Source organism: Gopherus flavomarginatus, chromosome 1 (assembly GCF_025201925.1).
Source record: "Gopherus flavomarginatus isolate rGopFla2 chromosome 1, rGopFla2.mat.asm, whole genome shotgun sequence".
In the NCBI taxonomy this organism is placed as follows: Eukaryota; Metazoa; Chordata; order Testudines; family Testudinidae; genus Gopherus; species Gopherus flavomarginatus.
Window position 1 is genome coordinate 37,448,407 of NC_066617.1, and position 20,816 is coordinate 37,469,222.

A 20,816-nucleotide genomic window follows, 5' to 3' on the forward strand; every position below is an offset into this window, starting at 1 on the left:
TGGCCTGAAAGGTGTCCAATAGGTAAACACACATCCTACTTCACCCTGCCTGCATACAAAAAATCGTATAAATAATGCACTATTTGCTGTAATCCAGCTTCCCATATCACTGCCCAGCATAGCATTGTACGAAATGTTTCAAATTCTGAACAGGATATTGAACACCCCCTGGGCACAGCTTTACCAAATAAAATTGACCCTCAAAAGAATGAAGTCCAACAGATGCACTGGCAGCAGTCCAAAGCAGACAATATCACACAGCCATCTTTGCCCCGAACCACACAAACTGAGCATGCACACAGCTTCATTAATGGAGGAATAGCCCACAGAACACAAAGCTGGGTCTATTCCATTACTAGTTGAGCTACTCCATCAGTGTGACAGGCGATTAATTAATCAATATTTACCTAGAGCCTACTTAAGGACCAAGCCTAGGGGAGAAACCCACAAGTTCTGAATAGGTAATTGATTGAATGGCTACTCTATTCTAATTTCATTCCAGTGTAATCTTTTTCTTTACAATATAGCCCATCCTCACCATGGATTTCAAATTTCAAGGACATTACATGACTTGTTTTCCCCATAAGGGGGATCCTAAACCCCACAGTAAATCCTTTCCACAAATATGCCCTATCATCTTTGTCAAGGTAATCCTACAGGAGCATCCTTAACATGTCCAGTTTAACTGGGGATGGTCCAACCCACTGCTTTCAGCTTGTGTTCTGTCCTCCATATCCTGCTCCTGCCTCTGCAGGCAGCACTTGAGCTACCCGCATCCTGTTCCCCCATTGCAACCTTCCCCTACTAGCCTGGCAAGAATGGGCTGTATGGGCCCCAAAGCACATTTTGCAAGCATGCCTGAATTTATAACTGCTTTCATTCAATGCCCAGCAAATATTGTTATGCCACTTAGGCCTCTGCCAGGCTTTCTGAGGAATGAACAGGCCACTGTTCATATGGGCTCGGAGCCCCCTGAGGTGTCATCCATTCCAACCACAGTGTATGATGCGGTATGTCCCACAGGATTCCAGTTTGTGTTGCAACCCTCCATCCTAACTGTTTGTCATAATTAAACCAAGCCATGCCTCCGAATGCATTATATGCCTGCCTGATTATATCCATATTTTTAAACAATGTTAGACTTCTCTCTGTGTAAGCCTCTGCAATAACTCCAGCATAGATAAGGAAAGCAGTCTCCCAATTTTCTCATGTTCTAGCTGCTCTTGTCTTGGGCATTTCATTGCCCTGGTTGCTCTAGCATCACCCTGAGCAACAATGATAATATGTCTACATAGTCACCTTTCAGACTTTTATCCCCAGTACTACTGTGATGTGAAAATCCATTGAGTCAGCCACCCCAGAATAGCCATGACCATTGGGGTGCTCTGAGTGCCCAGGTGCCCCCCAGCTTCTTCTGGGCAATGATTCTATCCCATGAATTTATAGTCCCTATCAACTGGCAAGTCAAAAGGTGACCAGAAATTTCCACCCCCCCTTTCCCTCTTGCCCATTAACGGCATGCCCTACCTGACTATCACCTGTCTTCCAATCTCCACTCCATGTTGGGCTTCCATTACCATCCCTTCTAGACTCCACACATGGGTGCTCCCAGGTCCTCCAACAACTTCAAGTCAGTTTGTAGCAGATGTGTAATACCAGTAGCAATCATACATGGCATGTCTACCCCAGACATCTCTGATGCAGCTCCTAGGACTTCCAGTCCTTCCTCTGGCCTATTTATTACCCTGCTAGGTCAACACTCCCCTCCCCCTACATAAATCCCCAGAGAGAAAAAGTGGGCCACATCCCTGAACCATACCAAGGTCCCTCCTACAGACACCCATTGCCATATTAGTGGCAGGGCTAACCTGAACATCCTGCTCCCATAACCTCCTTCTGGTGCTGATCAAATTCACCCTGGCCATCATGTTGTCCTCCTTTCCTGCAATCCGTTGAATCAAATGTCTTGGCTCTGGGGAGCCCATTACACCTTGCAGTTATGTGGGAACTACCTCAGAAGGAACCACCCTGACCACTTGAATCAATTTTTTGCTGACTGTCCCACCCACAAGTGTAGCCAGCTCCCCCACAAGGTTGTTTGCTCCCCTTGGATCCACCTCATCCCCAGCCAAGGTGATTCCCTTTGATAACTGGACCTAGTCCGGAGGAAAGGGAGGTTTTCCCACTGGGCTTGCCCTTTATCAACCCCCTTCTTTTCTGGTCCCTGGAGGATGAGTTAGCATCACCATGCTGGTCTGCTCTGCCTCTGCAGCAATGTGATCGCCGCTCTTCCCCACACCCTTTAAATCAGTATACGCCTTTCTCAGGCAAGCCAAACAATGTCCTCCTTCCCTCTCATTAAATACGGTGTGGTCACCGGGACTTCACTCACAACGAGGTGCAGCTCCAGTTGTTCTGTTGTCAAGGCAAGTGGAGTGATTCATAAGGACAACTGAGTTCCTATGAGGAGGTCTGGGCTGCAAGTCTTAACATTCTGTAGTCTTATAAGGGCACTCGACAGTCATTTTACTCTGGATTTGAGCATCAAAGTAGGGAGACAGCTGGTGATTGTTCAGGGCAGCTATTCTTTTCCCACTTTCCCTGCTGCCAGGTGGTCTTTAGGAATTATATCATTTGTTAATAAATATATAATAAATTTGCAGCCACTTGGCTAAATCTGGCAAAAAATCTACTACTTCTGCTCATCTTCATTAGGTCCCTGCCAGTTGAAATGTTGCACTAACATAAGCCAGGATTGGCAGGTGCATTGCTCAGTGACTCTGAAAAACAGGTCAAGTGTATTGGGCCACATCTTGAGCTCAGTACAGCATCTGCAGCTCCCACGGACTTCAAAGAATTCAACCTGATCCTTCTTTTCTGCTCTTTTTACAAACTCCATTGAAGTCTTAATTTCAAATCCACAATATTCAGCTGAGTTCAGAATGAGGTAAAACATGTGCACCTAGCCCTAGACTGTAGTTCAATTCTATCAGTGCTTTGTGAATGGATTGTTTAAAAAAAAAACAGTTACAAATTGCATCTACTCTCCGTAAACATTAATCAACTTATATTTAGATAATCAAATAAGGATCAGCATCAGCATTCCTTTTATGCTTTGAAAGTGGAAAACAGTGATGTACCCACTTTGGCTTTTCAGGATCCAAATGACAATTAAATTGTTTAGCACAGTTCATCTAATAACCTCCTTCTGATGGCTCCCTTGTACATGCCTATGGAAGTTAATTCTAATTAGAATTGCTGTGAAACTGTTTGGCATATGTCTCATAAAATTCTCTGCCCTCTGCCCTCCTCCATACTTAATATTTCCTAATTAACTCTGAAAAGAAAATGAAAAAGAAGAGACTTGCATATCAGTTTTTACACAGACAAACAAAGCAGAGGTCATTGCAGAGTACCCTCAAGAACTGCACTCATATACAATAATCAGTTAGCCAAAAAGGGAAATGTTATCTTTGATATGATCTGAAAACCGATCTTCAGCTTCAAAGTCAGTGTTCTGCTGCTTCAAAATAGCTCAACCTGAACCAGCCATCTAATACTCTGCAGTTCCTAATTTTGCTTTGAATCACAGAGCTTTATAATTAAAGAGATGATTTTGGTGCTACTGAATCACTGAGTCCATATATGCATTAACAACTTAAACAGAGTGTGGCATCTGCCCTGACTTCTTAGATGAAGATATTTTTATGCATTTTAAGGACAAAATAGTGAATAAAGAAGCTGCACTGAAGGACTGACTAGGTGAATCACAATTAATCTTTTTGCACTGGGATAAGAAGAATTTTCTACATTTAGGTGTTAAAACAAAATTGAGTTTATTATTACTCACTATCACAAAGTTCTGACCACTCTTACCAAGTTTCTCAGCCTGCTGTTAAAATTAATTTCCTCTTGTCCTGCACCTACTTTGCACGATCTTCGGAGTGTCTTTTTTTTTTCTGTGTTCGTACAACACCTACCACAACTGGGTCCTGGTTACATGACGCAGGCTCTTTAGTGCTACTACAATACAAATTTAAAAATAAAAATGATAATAAACTATTAGTAATATGAGAAAAAACTAGTCTAACGGTTTCTGGTTACAGCTAAAGTAGTTTTTGATTACATTGTATTGAAAGTTGCAATCAAACACCCCTCACTTTGAACCTGATACAGTCATAAGATGGAAACAAGTGGTTATCTTAAAAGAATATATTTTGCAGGACTGATAGGATTTATTTGTGTTTTGTAGTGTTGCGCATAGGGTCTAGTGGTACTTTAAATAGAGTGTTCTGCATTGATCAACAGAAACCACAGTTACCAGATTAACTTCCCACTCTGACAAGAGGGAAAACTGGTGTATCAGATACCACTGTGAGGTAACTGGGATCAAATGCTGACATTGCAATAGTGATCACTAGTTATGTTTATATGCACTTTTAATGATATTTTCTATGGAGGATTTAATGCCACAGTAAATCATTTATGGGGCTGAAATATTGCAGGATCTGGTTCTCATAATATTTCAATCCTGGATGATTGAAATACTATGAAAAGACCCGAACTCATCTTATTTAGACCACATGCATGTTAATCTATTCTTTTCTGGTTATTATACTATAGCAATCACTGTGGAATTTGAGCATCAAAACCAAAATTACTTAAAAAGAAAAAACATGCACACATAAAACCAGAGGTATTTGGGTTTATGCAGGTTCCGGAGGAATCTGAATTTACAGCCTAAATTTTTGTACATCTACGACAGAAATGAAAGGGGGATGGAATTCCATTAGGTGTCAGGTAAATGGAATTAATGTAAATTAATCTAACGGTCAAAAATGAATTTCAACCAGGCCACCTTCCCTTTTGTCATACACTTCCTTGTTATTCAGAAGCCAATGTCCGACTCAAACATTAGGCATAACAAGTTTTAAACCATGTACAAACCAAGACTCTGTTCCTACAATGACTCCCAGACAGGCAGAACCCTCTGAGTGTCTTTAAATACAATTGTCACAGTGGGACTGGCCCCAAAATAAGAACAAACAAAAAAATAAGAAAAAATCAGCTTCCAGTGTAGAAGAATAAAGTCAGGCTAGATTTCTTTTTCAGATGCAGTGGGGTCTTTGGAGAAGTTGCTGCTACCTTAAGCAGCATTAGATCCTTATGTGGCTTTTTGCTCAACTATTCCCATGCTATGAAGGGGAATTCTTTTTAGGATGCTTACACCTCTTTGTCTGTCCAACCCCTTTACTGTCCCTCCAGCCTTGCAAAAATAAATTTGAAAAAATGTATGGATTTCCTTCTGTGTAAATCAAACTGCAGAAGGGTTTCTAAAGAGTCCTAAGGAGAGAGAAGTTTATGCCTCATCATGTGCTCTCTACATCAGGAATACAGAGTACAAAATCAGTGAGGAGTCCTTGTGGCATCTTAGAGACTAACAAATGTATTTGGGCATAAGCTTTTGTGGGCTAGAACTCACTTCGTCAGATGCATGGAGTGGAAAATACAGGAGCAGGTATAAATACATGAAAAGATGTGAGTTGCCTTAGCAAGTGTGAGGTCAGTCTAACAAGACAGTTTAATTAATAGCAGAATACCAAGGGAGGAAAAATAACTTTTGAAGTGGTAATGAGAGTGGCCCATTTCAGACAGTTGACAAGAAAGTGTGAGTAACAGCAGGGGGAAATTAGTATTGGGAAAATTAGGTTTAGATTTTGTAATGACTCAACCACTCCCAGTCTTTAACCAGGCCTAATCTGATGTGTCCAGTTTGCAAATTAATTCCAGTTCTGCAGTTTCACATTGGAGTTTGTTTTTGAAGTTTTTTTGTTGAAGAATTGCCACCAGGGCTGACTCTAGGCACCGGCACTCCAAGCATGTGCTTGGGGCAGCACTTTCCAAGGGGTGGCACTCCGGCTCCCTTTTTTTTCTTTTTTCGCTTGGGGCGCAAAAAGCTGGGAGCCGCCCTGAGTAGAGGTGAGCTGCGGCGGTGGGGGGCTCTTGGAGGGCTGCAGGAAGTAACCCTCAAGGTGGGGCAGAGGAATCACTCCCCCCCCAGCTCACCTCCGGTCCACTGCCGCCTGCTTCCCTGAGCACGCTGCCACTCTGCTTCTCCCCCATCCCTCCCAGGCTTGCCGCATGAATCAGCTGTTTTCGGCAAACCTGAGAGGGAGGGGGAGAAGCGGAGCGGCGGCGGCAGCACACTTAGGAAAACAGGAGGCGTGGAGGTGAGCTGTGGCAGTGGGGAGCATGGGGAGGGCTGCAGGAAGTAACCCTCTGGGGGGCAGAGGAACTGCTCCCTCCCAGCTCCCCTCCACCTCCTCCCCCGAGCATGCCACCACTCCAGTTCTCCCTCCTCTCTCCCAGGCAAAAGCCTGGGAGGGAGGGGTAGGAGGAGAAATGTGACACATCTGGGGGAGGAGGCAGGGCCAGGGATTTGGGAAAGGAGTTGGAATGGGCTAGGGAAGGGGCGGAGTTCGGGTTGGGCCGGGGCGGGGGGGCACGGTTAAATATTTTTGCTTGGGGTGGCAAAAAACTTGGAGCCAGCCCTGATTGCCACAAAATATTCCTTGCTCTGCAGAGCTTAGTGCTAAAATAGAGACATTATTCAGATTCTGCATGACAAGACACAATGAGAGTCAGGAAAAAGGGAGGACACCTAGTCATTCATTTTATCAGACGCACAGAAAATCTGTGATGCACACTTAAGGTATATAGACAATTCCTTGCTGCCCTATAATAAATGACCATAGTTTATCATCTCAACCAATTTCTACTTCTGACCCAAACATTTGTAGTGGTTGGGGCCAGGTCCTCACTTATTTCTGCAGGATTGTGTGTTAGGTGTGTGTGATGGGGGAAATTCTATGTGATACTGGGATGTAGCTCAACAAACTTCACAAGTGATGATGTTTGGTTTCCTTACATAGGGGTGGCCTTAGAATGGGAAATTAGCTTTAAACTTGACTATGGAGTATAAATGGCCCAGATCTTCTACTAGTGTCAAGCAGCATAGCTTCTTTGAAATCCAAGGAACTACACTAATTTACCCAGCTGAAAATCTGTCTCATTTATACAAACACGTGTCTATGTGCATGAATATTTATATGTGTATTTGCTGCAATTTCTTATAAACCTCTCCTTCTGTTCTGAATTCTCTATACCAGGATAAAACCTTTACTCTTTTTCTGAAAGATGGTTGCCTGAAGTATCACTAATAAAGTCACTAGTCACTAATAACAAATCAATAAAGTCATATCTCAGAGCTGATATATTGCACTAATACATCATCAAGGTAATGTCTTTCCAAAATATATTGAAGCTATTAATCAAGTATTTGTGCTAGTGCTCCTACACTGTGAAACCAAAAAAAGAGAGTGATACATTTTATATTTTGGAGGTGTGTGGGAGGACAGATATGTGCAAAACCAACACTATCATAAATTATGACAATGGCAATTGACTTGCATTTATGCAGCTCTTTGTTGTCCAGATAGAAATCAAATTGCTTTATAAATTTTAAATATTTTCTATATTAAGATTATTCTTATTTATCCAATCAATACAAACTCCTTGGAAAAAAAAACAACATACAGGTCCCAGCCACTCTGAATATCCAAAATAACATGAAGGAAATACATACAATAATTAAAAATATATGTAATATATTCCACTCTCTAAATATATGAGCATCTAGTTAGTATGGAATGCTTAGCCAGAGGATGTTTACACACAGGAAAAGTTGTCTGCAGAAAGGAGTTATTACTTTCACTTCTTCTCCATGAACCCCTTTTTCCATTGCATATATTCCTCATGTTCCCTCCCCATACTCTTGCCCCCCCAGTCCCACTTCTCTCCCACGACTGCCATATCTGTCTCACTTATACCTCAATCCTCCATTACTGGCTAATTCCAGCTCTCAGTAAAATATTTTTCCAGCTCCTCAAAACCATAGTTGAGAGATTTGAGCATTGGCCTGCTAAACCCAGGGTTGTGAGTTCAATCCTTGAGGGGGCGATCTGGGGCAAAAATCTGTCTGGGGTTTGTCCTGCTCTGAGCACGGGGTTGGACTAGATGACCTTCTGAGGTCCCTTCCAACCCTGATATTCTGTGATTCTATGATCTGTTCTCACCTCCCCTGTGCATCCATGGCCAGTATATTCCCTATCTTCTCTCACTTTACTGATGGAGATTTGTCATTAGAGGCTTCCAAGCCAGCTCAAACCAGCAATATATTAATATATCAGCTCAAGACTGGAGGCCTTTCTGGAAGACATGCTTTATTCAAATGCAAGTTATTGGCCTTGATACTGAATAACTGGATGGAAGTTCTGTAGCATGTGTTATACAGGAGGACAGACAAGAGATGATCTAATGCACTGCTTCTCAACTGGAGCAGGTTTCAGGGGAGCCACCAAAATAAACTGGGCTCTGGCACCGGGCGGCAGGGCTTAGGAAGGGAGCACAACCTCCATCCTCTTAGTCACCTCAGTGGGCCACCCAGCCTGTCTGCACTGAAGGGGAACAACCAACAATTGCAGTGTCATTGCTGAAGAGAGATCTCCCCCTGCCATCCGAAGTGATTGCCCCACAGCCATTGACTCCACAAGCAGGCAGCAGCTAGCTGAGGAGATACACCACTGATCTGCCCTGCTCCATCAGCACTTCAGGGAGCAGAACCATTTCAGGAAGCATGTGACCCCACGTGATCCCCACCCACCCACCAAACCATACATCACCTCTCATTGGAGGTCTGCAGGTTTGTCTATTTAAGTTTAGAGGTGTTAGGGTATAAAAAGGTACAGAACTACTCATTTAATGGTCTCTTCTGGCCTGTGGCTATGTCTACACTATGAGCTAGGAGTATTATTCCTAGCTTGTGTATATGTAACCCATGTGCTTAATAGGGAGATAGCTCTTTAGGAGACCCATTTGGGGAAGGGAGGAGTGAGCTGTGTCTGGGTCATTGTTGCTAGGCAGATTAAGCACTCCACATCCAGAAGTTTCTGGAATTGGGTATGGTAGTTTTGGGTATGCTTCAATAGGTTCCCTGTTGCTGGAGTCAGAGTCCATGAGGCAAATCAGGGCAGCTGCTTTGCAGAAGGCCATGTGTCCTTTGTGAGTTGGGAGAAGCAGAGCCCAGGAGCAGAAAGCATGCTGTTGTCCCTAACTATGAAGCATTTTGCAGCAAGTTAGTGATATTGTTAACCCAGTAACAGGGAAGCATGGGCAATGTTAATTATAGCAAGGGAAATTGGGAGGGAAAAATAGTATGTATTTTAATTGTATGCTTTGAATTTTGTTTTGATTTTAGCCAAATTATTCTAGTTTAATTGTCTCAACTAGTGCAATTCAACAACTTTTCTTTAAGAGTCATTTATATTTTGCTTTTCTCAGTTTTTTATTTTCCTGTAACAGGGTTTTCTTTAAAAAGCAACAAAGAGTCCTGTGGCACCTTAAAGACTAACAGATGTATTGGAACATAAGCTTTCATGCATGAATACCTACTTCGTTAGAAGCATGTAATGGAAATTTCCAGGAGCAGGTATAAATATGCAGGCAAGAATCAGTCTGGAGATTACAAGGTTAGTTCAACCAGGAAGGGTGAGGCCTTCTTCTAGCAGTTGAGATGTGAACACCAAGGGAGAAGAAACTTCTTTTATAGTTGGCTAGCCATTCACAGTCTTTGTTTAATCCTGTCTGATGATGTCAAATTTGCAAATGAACTGAAGCTCTGCAGTTTCTCTTTGAAGTCTGGTCCTGAAGCTTTTTTTTGCTGTAAGATGGCTACCTTTACATCTGCTATTGTGTGGCCAGGGAGACTGAAGTGTTCTTCTACAGATTTTTGTATATTGCATCCATTTATCCTTTTACGTAGGGACTGTCCAGTTTGGCCAATGTACATAGCAGCGGGGCATTGCGGGCACGTGATGGCATATATAACGTTGATGGACTTGCAGGTGAATGAACTGGTGATGTTGTAGCTGATCTGGTTAGTCCTGTGATGGTGTCACTGGTGGGCAGAGTTGGCATCGAGGTTTGTTGCATGGATTGGTTCCTGAGTAAGAGTTGTTATGGTGCAGTGTGTGGCTGCTGGTGAGAATATGCTTAAGATTAGTGGGTTGTCTGTGGGCGAGGACTGGCCTGCCTCCCAAGGTCTGTGAAACCTCCAAAGGGTTTTCTTTAACTCTGTACACTTAACTGAGTGACTGCTTAATCAGTTAGCTGACTGGCTAGAAGTGATTTCAGCAGGGGAAGAGTCTGCATGGATGCCAACTGAAGATTCCTACAAGCAAGTGGATGGAAGATGTTGTTTTAGACTCAGCAAACTGTATAGATTTGATCAAAGACTCTAACTGAGACTTAGATGAACAAAACCTAAGCTTTTGGGAACATTCAGGCCTCGGCTACACTTGCACGTTTGTCATAAACAGATAGTTAAGGGTTAATGTCTCTTTTACCTGTAAAGGGTTAACAAACAGGGAAACAACCACCTGACCAGGGGACCAATCAGGAGACAGGATACTTTCAAATCTCGGTGGAGGGAAGCCTTTGTTTGTTTTTTTGGGTTTTGTTTTGTTCTCTCTGGGCTCTGAGAGTGACCACACGTACCTACAGGCTCTCTAATCTTCTATTCCAATTTAATAAGTACAAAAGGTAGAAAGGCGGTTTAGTCTTTTTAATTGTTTTTGTTTTATTTGCAAATGTGTATCTGGTTGGTAGGGGTCTAATGTGTATTTGGCTAAAAGTATTTTAAATTGTATTTTTCTGGGGGGAGGCTTCTTTCCAGTGTCTATAAGCTGACAGACCCTGTAATATTCCATCTTGAATTTACAGTGATTTTCTTTATTCTTTTTTTCTTTTATTAAAAGTTTTGCTTTTAAGACCTGTCTGATTTTTCCCCTTGTTGAGGCTCAAGGGAATTGAGTCTGTACTTAACCGGGAAGGAGAAGGAAGGGGGAGAGAAAGGGGTGGGGAACCCACCTGATTTCTCTGTGTTGTGATTCAAGGAGTTTGAATCACGGTGATCTCCTAGTGTACCCAGGGCGGGAAAGATCTGGGAGGAAGAAAGGAGAAGGGGGAATCCCTTTGTTTAGATTCACGGAGCTTGAATCTGTATATCTCCCCAGGAGCCCAGGGAGGGAACACTTGGAGGGGAGGAGGGGGAAGGGAAATGGTTTATTCCCCTTTGTTGTGAGACTCAAGGAATTTGGGTCTTGGGCGTCCCCAGGGAAGGTTTTGGGGGAGACCAGAGTTTATCAGGCACGCTACTCTAAGTCCTGATTGGTGGCAGCACTACAGGATCTAAGCTGGTAATTAAGCTTAGGGGAATTCATGCTAGTACCCATATTTTGGACGCTAAGGTTCAGAATTGGGAATTATACTATGAAAAAGTTACAGCACAGTAAAGCAGCCCTGGGCGCCCTAGCTCACTCCCTTTCCACACTGCCAAGGCATGTACAGCGCTCTGACTCGACAGCCATAGGACTGCTGGTGCCCCCACTGGAGCGCCGCAGCGCCAGTGTGAATGAGGTGTTGAGTTACTGTGCTGCAATTAGCCTCCAGAATCGTCCCATAATCCCCTTAAGTCAAGTGGCCACTCTTGTCGTTGTGAAATCGGCTGCAGGAACGCAGAAGTGCCCTCTCAAAGCTCTGTTTCAGAGAAGCCGGCTGCTTATCAGCTCCAAGAAAAATGAAACATTTATTGTTTGCTTTCAGTGAGTAACAGAGAGGCGGGGGGAGGAAGGGGGGTCTGAACTTACAAGACAACATGCTGACATGCTCTCAGCACCCCAAAAACCCCACTTTCTCTCCCCCCACATACACATAATACACTCCCTGTCACACTCCACCCCATCCCCCAATTTGAAAAGCATGTTGCATGCTGGGATAGCTGCCCATAATGCACTGCTCCCAATGACACTGCAAGTGCCGCAAATGTGGCCATGCCAGAGTGCTTGAAGCTGTCATTGTGGGCAGACTGCAGCGCTTTCCCTAGTGCACTCTACAAAGGCAGGTTTAACTCACAGCTCTCTATATCTGCAAGTGTAGCCATGCCCTCAGTTTCTTCTCACAGTATTTCTGTGGGGACTGAACTGTTCAGATTTTTCTTTATTTATGTTTATGTATAACGGTGAAGGTAATATCTGTGGATTATAAAATAGCCATGTCATTCTGTAAAAAATAGATTATTATTTCTTTCTTTATCATAAGATTTTATAAAGTTATTTAATTACATTCATTTCCTTAGTTCCTTTTGAGACTTGAATGTGGGGACGTAGACTCTGTGCAATCCTTGCTGAAAATCCTTGGAGACTGAACTCTGGGTCTCCAGCTACTTTCTATGGGAATTGTTGCTGTTGTTGTTTTTTTAAGGCACTGGAGATGGGAAATGAAGTGAACTCTAGCCTACCTGAAGGTTACATATATATACTTGATCTAGCTTGTTGAGAGCTAGCGTGAAAAGACAGAAAAGATTCAAGATAAGGGAGAAGAATTAAAATGAGACTGAAAGAAAATAATGAATGGTATAGCTCCTACTGCAAATGCCTACTATGAAGTATAATATTGTCATAATAACCTACATTCATATAATGTGCAAAAGGCTATCCCAGGCCTATACAATGCACCACTTAAGTCACCCTACAGCCCTATTTTGAGGACCTAAGTGGTAATCACTGCAATGGCACTTTGCACAGGGGTGAGTAACGCTCACAGCTCTTTTAAGGCATAAGGATACTAATATCATGGCCACCAGCTCAACTAACACATAGGACTTGATTTACCAGAGTCTGTGGTGTCAGAAAGTTCATCTAGAGGAAGGTTGCTGTTGATTGGTACAGCCAATGAGTCAGATGATGATGTTGACCAGAGAAGAGGCATGGCCAAATCTTCTGGGGAATGCAGACAGCTGGGCTTCTGTGGAGCCAGAGCTACAAATTAAAGCTCTGCTCCCATCATAGACTCCCCAAAGATAGTGCAAACACTGCTTGCCCTCCCACAGGAGGAATCATGGGCTACAGACTTCATTGCTGGTGCACAATGGTGCAGATTACAAGCAGGTAGAAATCAAGCCTTTTAACTATATCTTTTATGGTGGTTTGTGGTGACAAAATATTATTTTTATCTCTTTCCTATATATTCATTATTCACTTCAGAATCAGCTCCAAGCTAAGATAAATTTCAACTAAACCTTGAAGTAGAATCCAATTTAGATGTTCTGCTAATTCAGTAAAGCTAATTAACTTGGTTCTGCTTTTTGAATCAGATTGCTTGAATTTAATGCTTATGTTTGGTAAGCAGATAGATAAAGAGATAAATGGGTCACTGTATTTATGACTGCTCATTATTTCTTTTAATATCCATGCTGAATAGTGTAAGTTCTGATTACAATTAAACTGCTTTGTTCCATTTTAGCAGTAATTGACTGAAACAGACAATTTGTACTTTGATTCTGTCTTTTAAGTAATTGATGATCAGAAACCATTTCTTGATAAAGCATTTAATCATTCAGCTCTTTTTGGATTGTTTAGAAATAGGTTCACATAGTCTTGTTCAATGTAATGAGAGTTCCTATAGGATATTCAACAATTCTTCCTCTCCTGATTATCCTCTTTCCTCTCTCGTTGTTCCTCCAGTGTTTCCTTCAGAGGAACTTCCTCATCCCTGTTCTAAGTTTGGGAGGGGGAGGGTTTCCACAGGGCTCTGTCTTTAGTCCCCTTTTCTTCTCCATCTGCGCTTTGTCTTGGGTAATCACATCCTCAAACACAAATTCAACTCCCATCTCTATGCTGATGAGCCTCAGATCTCTGTCTCTGCTCCAGACAGGTCTTCTTCTGTCCAAACTGAAATCTCAGGCAGTCATTCTGACATCTTTTCATGGGTGTTTAGCCATCAGCTCAAGCTCAATATGGCTAAAACTGAGCTCATAATCACACTTCTCTGCTACCTCGTCTCTTGATTGCTGTATACAACACCACCATCCTGCCTGTCACTTAGGCTTGTAATCTAGGTGTCTTTGACTCAAACCTTTCTCTCTAGATCCTCACGTCTAGGCTATGTCTAAATCTTGCAGATTCTTTCTGCATTGCATTTCTGAGCTACTGCCTTTTCTGACCATTCTCACAGCTAAAGCTCCCATCCAAGCTACTCTCACCATTCCACTTCTTAATTACTGCAACATCTTTTTCTCTGGCCTTGAAAAATACAACTGTGTCCTGTTCATGTCCATTCAGATGGCCCCTGCAAAGATAATTTTCCTACCCTGTCACATTGACCAGGTCACCCCCATTTTGCATCCCTCCACCCTCTCACCACCTTTTTGATGCAATAAAGATGTGGATCTGTGTTCACTTTAAAGGCCCTTAATGGTCAGTCCCTACCCATCAGGATGTTGACTCCTGCCTCCAATCAGCTCATGAAGCTAGCTTCCATTGCCCACTTGTTAAATTTTAAACAAGCGACTTCATACACGTTGCCCTTCACACTTGAGAAAAGTCATCTGCAAACATATATAAAGCTGCCTCATTATTATGCTTCAAAACCCTCCTCAAAACTCTTTTTTGTCATAATGCCTATAAAACAACTCATTGGTTAGGCCACAGGTGTCCTGAAACCACTGCCTTTTATGCTGACCAATGTGTCAGTGTTTCCTTGTATGCCCCATCTGTCTACAGTGTCATCTATTGTCTCTTTTCTTATACTTAAACTGGTGCAGTGACGGTCTTTGTGTTCTGTATTTGTACAAGGGGGTCCTGGTCCATGAGTAGGACCCTTTGGCATTACAGTAATATAAACAAATACTAATAAAACAGTTATTAAAATAAATGAACAAGCAAACACAAAATAACCTAGGGTAAGTTCAGCAAAAGGTTCACTGACTTCTGAGCAATACTATACTGACTTTACTGGGAGTTTTGAGCAAACCTGGGTTCAGCTGGTGATGGAATGCTGGAGAAATTGATAGCTTACATTCAAAGTAAGGTTTGAGTTCCTTTGAGGAACACAAAATAGTACCATGTATCCTTAGCAATATTATTTTACACCAATGACCTTATGAGATAATGGGGCCAGATCCTCAGCTAGTTTGCATCAGTACAGCCCCTTTGAAGACAGTGGAACTACTCTGATGCTACACCAGCTGAGAATCTAGTCTGGGTTGTTAGCCTTAAAATGTCCTATTTATGGTTTACTATTATAGCCACAGGGTGTTAGATACATTGATGATCATTTAGATCTATGGTTTTCAACCTGTGATCCTCAACCAGAGGGGTCTGCATCGCCAATCAAAATTTTTTAGGGCTCTGAAAATGAAAAAAAGGTTGAAAATAACTGATTTAGAACAAAGCTGAGGGTCAGTGGAAGTTCATGGGATGCTACAAGAAATCTGCAGGTTTGACCTGATATCAGAGTTTCCAAAATCTGTGTTTATCAGCCTCATTAATTAATTTCCTACACTGTTGAGCTACTCCTTTTTTACTGTATTAGACTTACATGAATCCAAGAGTTTAAAAACATGAAATCATGTAATCTATGGCTCCCATGGCAGCTGTGACCAAAGTCCAGCCTTAGGCAAATTGTCAAAAGGTTGGCCTCCTTTCTGCAGACAGTTTGCAGGCAGTTAGCACCTGACATTTTTGCATCTGTCCTTGAATTGTGGGTACCACAAGGCACCATTATATGAGCAAAATAAAAAATTTGGGTAAACATAAAATCGTTTTACATTTTGTTAGTCTCATTACAAAAATGTGCTAACAAAAATTGTATTTGGGGTTTGGACGGTCACTGTTTTTGATATCCATTATTTAGGGAGCAATTTCAACCCATTGGCTGATTGGATGACAGAACTCTAGACCTCTGTCACTGGCAGGATATAGGTTACAGAAAAACACTATAGCATAAAGACATAACAAAAAGGCCATTGCATATATATTTCTTTATTGAGGAGATATTCTACTATGGAAAACTTCTTTTAAATCTTTTTGGTTGAGGACCAAGTAGGCTAGCTGCTACCTGTAAAACTTTTCATATATAGAGAGGAAATATTGATGCAAAAGTGATTATTAATAAAATAATTTATTTTGTAATGCTAGGTTGTTATACATTTTTGTGAATGTTAAATTTCAAGAAATACAGATAAGCACTTTTATATCCATGGTGCTTGGAGAATAATGGTTTCTATATTTATTTTTAAACTTCTTGTTTTATTAAAAGAAATGTTGAAGCTAATTAAAGAAACTCCTAGGCAATTGCTGCTTTCTCTCTCTAAATGAGATGGTTGAAGGAGATGAGATGATTCAAGGCTAATACCTCCCCCTGGCCAATAGATCTATACTTAAACACCTCCAGGTCATATTGCAGAGTCTGGAATACAGTTTTATAACTTCTATTTTGTTGCAATATTCAATATAGTTTTTCACGTAATGTTCAAAAGAGATATTTGACTATTAAGTACTCTGATTTTGTCCTTGTATGGAGTGTTTAATAGCAGTTTTAATTCTCAATTATGGGTGAAGCTACTTATGATCATTATCTTGGGAACTGTTTGGATAAAAAGCAGGAGCATTTTCTCAACAATCCAGATTCCCCATTGTTAAGGAATGTGAAGATATTCTGTTTAAAGGGACCTCAGAAAGAACAAACATATAGCGCTTGGTTTGACTAAATCACAGATCCTGAGCCTGTACTCTCCTCACTCGCCCATCTCACCTTTTCTCTTCATAAAGAAAAATCTTCATTTTAAACCCACACAAAGAATTCTTGAAACATCCTTAAAAACTGATTCCTTTTATAAACAGTCTAAAGTTTTCAAGTAACTCTAAGGAAAGCATTTATAGATAGAAATTGTTTTGTGGAAAATCTTTGTTTAATCCTTAAATGCATAGAAATTACATATGCTTCTTTGAGGTGTTTATTTGCAACTGATTTATTTTTAAATGCAAGCCTCATCATAACTGCATGATTATATAGCTATTGCTATATCAATAGTAAGATGTTTTATAGTAATTAATTAAATATAGTAATTAATACTATAACTGCTTACTAAATAAAAAGCTATTGAATGTAAAATACTGTTAACTGGAGAACAATTTTTCTATCTGTGCTTGTTTTGCTTAGTTTTTTACTCACGGAGTCCCCTAAGACATAGTAAAAACCCCAGGTGACTAAAATAATGGGAGTCATGTCTCTGAATGGGCATTATGAATGACAATTACTAACATTAGGCCCCTCCCATTCCTTGCTTTTCTAGACTGTAAGTGCTAACAATTTTATGGAATAAAATTACTTGGCACTCAATAACTTGAAATAGCCCTTTCTACCATACACCTGTTAATAGCGTCCTTTTTAAGAAGTGTTGGATAATGTGTAAAATTAGTTGATATAATTTAACTAATTACAAAAATAGCAAACTTCCACATTCCCTGTGAATTGTTAAAGTTTAGGAGTACTTGTGGCACCTTAGAGACTAACACATTTATTTGAGCATAAGCTTTCGTGGGCTACAGCCCACTTCATCGGATGCATGTGGAAAATACAGTAGGAAGATATACTGTATGTATATACTATATATACTGTATACAGGGCCGGCCTTAGGATTTATGGTGCCCTAGGCGAGATTATTAAACTGGTGCCCCTGTGCCTGATCTGCTCTTAGCAACACAATCATAAGCTTATAGTATTGGAAAACTTGTCACATTCACGTTATTAAAACCAGTTTAACTTAATTAAGCACACTGTAATGCTGATGGACTAGCACTAAAGAAGCAGCACTATAGAAAAAATTCTGATATGACAGAATGATGCAAATTATATTTTTAATTTATCAAAATTTTATTGGAAATTTATATGAAGAGGTATTGAAACAAAGATTTGTTTTTAATTAAAAGCAATCTTTCTGGCTTTTTTGGCTGCAAAATCAGTAATAATGTCATCGTATGACAAAGACAAAGTCGTGTCTTGTTTGATTGCAAGAATAGCAAGACCAGTTAAGCATTCCTGACTCATTGTAGAGCGGAGATAGTTTTTAATGAGCTTTAGTTTTGAGAAACTCCGTTCTCCTGATGCTACTGTTACAGGAATTGCCAGTAGAATACAAGTGGCAATGTACACATTAGGATATATGTCAACAAGTTTGCGGAATAAACTGTACAATATGAATAAACTGTACAATGTCCATCACCGATTTTGCATGTGGCAACATTGACACTGTACTCAATTCTTCGTACAGTTCAAGTCCATTTAAATCAAAACTATCACTGTGCTTCAGGAGGCTCTCTAGGTTCTTGCACTTTGTCATTAGTTGCTCTTGTTTTCCTATTTAGTTGAATTTAGTTATGTCATACAAAAATCCAAACTGTTCATGGTGTACTTGCAAGGTAGTAAACCTTTCATCAACAGCAGATACTGCTTTGTCCATCACAACATTAAAAAATTCAACCTCAAATTTCTTTTCTGGATCGTCTATGGACATGATCTGCTGTACAGATTCTTCACAAAGAAGTGTCCCTGGCCTTTTTAACTAATTAACTATGTATTTACTTTATGAAAGTTGGAGAAAACATTGTGAAAACGTAAAACATTGGCTGGCCAACTTCTGGGCTGGCAAAAGTTATACTGACTCACAGGAAAAAAAAAAGCAGGAGAATCTTAGTACAACATATGGTCACTCTATACCAGGGGTCGGCAACCTTTCAGAAGTGGTGTGCCAAGTTCACTGTAATTTAAGGTTTCTAGTGCCAGTAATACATTCTAATGTTTGTAGAAGGTTTCTCTGTCTATATTATATAAATAAACTATTGTTATTATCTGAGGTCTTGGCCACCGGTCCTGCTCAGGCCACTGCCAGCTGAGTAAATGAAACCCCAAACCGGCAGCGGGCTGGTGGCTGGAACCCTAGACAAGGATCCCAGGCCCTGCTTAGCCCGCTGCTGGTCTGGGGTTCTGACCACCAACTCCTGCCAGCCAGGATTCCAGCCGCCAACCCTCCCTCAGCCCACTACCAGCCTGGGATTCTGCTCACCCAGGCTGGCAGGAGGCAGAGTGGGGCTAGCGGCTGAGTTCCTGACTGGCAAGGGGCCGGCAGCCGGAACCTCGGAGTAGCAGTAGGCTGAGTGCTGCTGGCACCCCAGACTGGCAGCAGACTGAGCCACTCAACCCGCCACCAGCCCACTCAGCCCGCTGCCGGCTGAGTGAATGGAACCCCAGGCTGACAGCAGGTTGAGTGGTTCAGCTGGCCTGCTCAGCCCACTGCCAGCCTGGGGTTCCTTGGGGGTCCCCAGGCCAGCAGCAGGTGCTGAGTGGGGCCGATGGCTGGTATCCCAGCTGGCAATAGGGCAGCAGCCAGAACCCCAGAGCAGTGATGGGCTGAGACGCTCAGCCTGCTGCTGCATACCGTCAAAAATCAGCTCACCTGCCACCTTTGACATGCGTGCCGTAGGTTGCCGACCCCTGCTTTATACACTAGTAAGGAGATGAGCATATTACAGTTGTTGGAGGGCTCTTATCAGGAGTAACAGGCTATAGGAAAGTCAGTCAACATTTTTGTTTCTCTGATGAAAACTGGCCCACTCCCTGCCTCAAACCAAACCTGTCACTAATAATTGTCAACAACTTAATTTTCTGTTTTTGGCTAAGATATTGATTTTTAAAAAAAAAATATTGAAATTGGATTCAGGATTGTTAGCAAGAATTTTTGGCAAACACAGTTGTTAAATGACAATCTAAATGGCAACACAGTACTGCTTTCATGCTTGGCTCACCCCCCAGCCCGCTGGTCCAACAGCTGCAGTAGAGGAGGAGATAGGTGGATTTTGGGGTCCTGCAGTTTTCCACCTCTTGAGGTACAGAGTGGCAACAGCAGCAGCAAACGCTCAGGTCCAATCACACGCCAATGGGCACCACCACCAGCCTTATGGACCATGGTGAAATTAGCACAGCATCTCATCTCAGGGACGGGGCACCCATGGAGCCACAGCAGCTCATCCTGCCCTGTGCAGCTCCCCCTGGATGAGATGGATCGCTGGCAGCTGCCAGCCCGGGGGAGAGGCGCTCCCCAGCTAGGGTGGCCAGATCCAGATGTCCTGATTTTATAGGGCCAGTCCCGATATTTGGGGCTTTGTCTTATATAGGCACCAATTACCCCCACCTAGAGTGACCAGACAGAAAGTGTGAAAAATCAGGACAGGGATGGGGGGGGGTAAAAGGAGCCTATATAAGAGACCCCAAAATTGGGACTGTCCCTATAAAATAGGGATATCTGATCACTGTACCCCAATCCCCTATCCTGATTTTTCACACATCTGGCTAACCCCAGCCAAGCCCTGTGTGACATTCCAATCCTGGCTGCCTGCCAAGGAAGTGAGTTACTTTCACTTTCATTCCTCAGCAGGCAGCCAGCCAGCCCTCCCCCCACCTATCCCCCAGCACCTCACCCAACCCAGCCCTGACAGAGGGGAGGGAGGAGAGAGAGAGGGCTGCTCCTGGGGAGGAGGTAGAAAGGAGGGGGTGCTCCATGGGGCGGGGGCGAGAAGAATGAATGTTATGGGAGACAACAAAGGATACTGGTTCCAGAGCCTCAGAGCCTGCCTCACCTCACCTTAGCCCGGGGGGAAAGAGTCACACTCACAGGTGAGCTCCTTCCCCATCCCTACCCCCTCCTCTTCCCAGAGACCCCAGCAGTCAATCCCATTCCTCAGACCGTGCTGCATTCGGCTCTCTCTAGGACCCAGCAGCCCTGCTTCTACACTGTCTGGGCTGCCTGCAGAGTGGTGCCCCCAGGCAGAGTGAGGCCCTACGCGGCTGCCTATTCTGCCTAT